At 36.9% G+C, this 3,846-nt stretch overlaps 1 non-coding gene across 1 annotated transcript; it reads right to left on the bottom strand.

Annotated features, from left to right (window-relative positions):
• Nucleotides 1-841: 841 nt before the first annotated feature.
• Nucleotides 842-948, bottom strand: LOC126013068 (U6 spliceosomal RNA). The gene has a single exon (XR_007497402.1). It is a non-coding gene; the product is annotated as a U6 spliceosomal RNA (small nuclear RNA).
• Between the last annotated feature and the right edge of the window lie 2,898 nt (nucleotides 949-3,846).

Here is a 3,846-nt window from a genome sequence, read left to right as displayed (position 1 = left end):
CTGTATCTGACTGAACGTTCCTGTGCTGCAACTGTATGTACCACAGTGAGCCAATTACAACAAGAAAAGATTCAAAGGTTATACTGTCATAGATTACTTCTCTGACTCTGGCCAATCTGAGCAGGCTATAAAAAGCCTGTAGATTCAGGTGTAGATTTGGGTTCAGAACATTGTCTAATTTTCATGCATAAAAAACCTGCTTGGATTGGCTGAATTAGAGAGGCGGTCCAAGCAGCCTTGCAGTGATTGGTGCAGGATCGAGTTGGAAAATTCGTTTTGTGGCAATATTGAGACAATTTTCGTTTAGCGGCAAATTGAAACATTTTCCGGGATATACTCGGCATATAAGATGACCCCGATTTTCAGTTGACTTTTTTTTTGTTTCAAATGTCTTATCCGCCGAAAAATATGGTAGTTCTTTGAAAAACAAGATCAATAAGCCACTAGCAAAAATCACAAAGAAAGGGAAAGAGAAACTTAATAAACCAAAAGAAATGAAAAAGATGAGATTACAATAGATAATACAGAAATTCAAAGGGTAATCAGAGACTACTTTGAGAAACTATGCCATAAAACAAGAGAATCTGGAAGAAATGGATAAATTCTTGGATTGTTATAACCTCCCAAGGTTGAACCAAGAGATCTAGCATATCTGAACAGACCCATCAATACTGAGAAAATTAAAATTATGAGAAGATGTCTTCTCTAATACAAAATCCCAGACCCAGATGGATTCACTAATGAATTCTTTCAAGCATTTCAAGAGGACCTACTACCAATCCTCTTCAGGCTCTTCCAAGAGGTTAAAGAATCAGAAGCACTCTCAAATAGTTTTTTTTTCTTTAATATGGAACACTTCATGAATTTGTGTGTCATCCTTGTGCAGGAGCCATGGTAATCTTCTCTGTATCGTTCCAATTTTAGTATATGTGCTGCCAAAGCAAGCACACTCCCAAATAGTTTTTATAAAGCTAACATCACATCACCCTGATACTAAAACCAGACAGAGATGCTGCAAAAAAGCAAACTTCAGATCAATATCCCTGATGAATACAGATAAAAATATCCTCAAAAAAAAAAATCCTAGCAAATAGGATTCAATGCCTTATCAAGAAGGTCATACATAATAACCAAGTAGGAGTTATTCCAGAGATGCAAAGATGGTTTAACATATGCAAGTCAATCAAAGTAATACATCACATCAAAAAAGAAAAAACGAAGAAAAAGAAAAACCATATCAATAGGTTTAGAGAAGGCATTTGACAAGGTCCAATACCCATTCATAATAAAAACTCTCAACAAGATAAGAATGGAGGAAACTTTTCTCAATATACTCAAGGCCATTTACCACAGTCCATGGAAAATATTATATTCAATGGAGATAAACTAAAAGTCTTTCCTCTAGGAAAGAAAGAAGTGAAGCTCTCACTGTTTGCAGCTAATATGCTACTCTATTTACAAAACACCAAAGACTACCAAAATCTTATAGAAACAATATATTTGTATAGTGAAGTGGTAGGCTACAATATTAATACACAAAAATTAATGATAGAGAAGAAATAGACATTAAAATGACAATTCCACTTACAATAGTGCCACAGAAACTCAAATGCATTGGAGTCAACTTAGCTAAAAAAGTGATGTACCAATACAAAGAAAACTACAAAACACTGCTCTGAGAAATGAAAGATGACATAAGGAAATTGAGACACATCCCTCTTTATGAATTGTAAGGATTAACATCATTAAATGGCAACATTTCCCCAAATATTGCACATAATTAATTCATTCCCTCTAAAGATACACATGACACTCTTCAAATAAGTGTATCAAATACTTCTGAAATTTATTTGGAGAAATAAATGCCCACAATAGCTAAAGCAGCCCTTTAGGAAAAAGATGGGAGGCATCACTTTCCCTAATTTTAAATAGTATTACATAGCAATAATCATTAAAGCAGCATGGTATTGGAATAAAGACAGGCCTCAGATCAATGGAATAGACTTGAGTATTCAGAGAATGCTCCCCAGACACACAATTAATTAATCTTTGATAAACAGGAAAAAACCCACAAAATGTAGCAAGTGGATCAACAAGGAGTTTTGGAATTTAGGCCCCCATCTAACACTGTACACAAAGCTCAAATCAAAATGGATTACAAATCCTTGATATCAGACCTGAAACCATAGGTATATTGAAGAAAACGTAGGCAAAACATTCCATGACATTGAGACTAAAGACATCTTTAAGGAGAGAACAGCACTGTTTTAGCAAATGGTAGCAGAGATAAACAAATGGGACTATATTAAGCTGAGAAGCTTCTGCACCTCAAAGGAAATATTGACTAGTATACAAAGGTTATCCACAGAATGGGAGAAACTATTCACCCATTAGTCATTGGATAAGGGGCTAATATCTAAGATATACAAGGTACCATCAAAAAATGGGGAGAAGTGAACAGACATTTATTTACTCAAAGAAGAAATACAGATTGCCAAAAGGCACATGAAAAATGCTCCACATCACTAATCATCAGGGAGATTCAAATCTAGACAACAATGAGGTAAGAACAATCAGTGCTAGTGGAGATGTGGGGAGAAAGGAACTCTCATTCACTGCTGATGGGAATGTTGTCTAGCCCAGCTTTTTTGTTTGTTTGCTTTTGTTTTTTGCTTTTTGTTTTTTGGCCACACCTGGTGACACTTGGGGGTTACTTTTGGCTATGCTCTTAGAAATAGCTCCTGGCTTGGGGAACCGTATGGGATGCCGAACCGTGGTCCATCCTAGGCTAGCACGGGCAAGGCAGACACCTTACCACTTTCATCACCACTCTGGCTCCTAGCCCAACCTTTTTGAAGACTATATGGATATTCCTCAAAAAACTGGAAATTGAGCTCCCATATGATCCAGCAATACTACTCCCAGAGTATCCTATGAACGCAAAAAGAGAAGACAAAAATGCCCTCTGCACATCTATGTTCTTTGAAACTTTACAATAGCCAGACTCTGGAAACAGTCCAGGAGCCCAACAAGAGATGAGTGGCTAAAGAAACTGTAGTATATGTACAGAATGGAATACTACATAGCTGTTAGGAAAAATGAAGTCATGAAACTTGCCTATACATGGATGGACAGAGAGACTATTACTCTGAGTGAAATAAGTCAAAAGGAGAGAGACACAGAATAGTCTCAGTCATCTGTGGGATGTAAGAAAAATAAAACATAGTATGGTAATAATACCCAGAGACAATAGAGATGAGGGCTGGAAGGACCAGCTCATGATATGAAGCTTACCACAAAGAATGGTGGGTGCAGTTAGGTAAATAACTACATTAACAACTACCATGACAGTGATAGTGAGAGAGATAAATAGAATGCCTGTTCTGAAGACAGGGGAAAAAGGAAATGGGTGACATTGGTGGCAGGAAAGTTGCATTGGTGAAGGGGGTGTACATTTTATGATTGCAATCCAACGACAAACATGTTTTTAATAATATTACTTAAATAAAGATATTATTTTAAAAACAAACAAAAACCCCAATACCCTTACTTGACATCCTCATTGGAAGGAAAAATCTTTTTTTTTTTTTGGGGGGGGGGAGGTCACACCTGGCAGCGCTCAGTGTTTACTTCTAGCTTTATGCTCAGAAATCCCTCCTGGCAGGCACAGGGACCATATGGGATGCCGGGATTTGAACAACTGACCTTCTGCACGCAAGGCAAATGCTTTTCCTCCATGCTATGTCTCTGGCCCCATAAAGGTAAAATCTTTATCTTGAATGATAAAGATAAGGACACAGGGTTCTGTAAGTAAGTGTAATTACTCTATTTTATACAAGAAGAAAG

The sequence above is a fragment of the Suncus etruscus genome, chromosome 6 (genome assembly GCF_024139225.1).
Source record: "Suncus etruscus isolate mSunEtr1 chromosome 6, mSunEtr1.pri.cur, whole genome shotgun sequence".
NCBI lineage: Eukaryota > Metazoa > Chordata > Mammalia > Eulipotyphla > Soricidae > Suncus > Suncus etruscus.
This window is presented reverse-complemented; position numbering and strand designations above follow the sequence as displayed.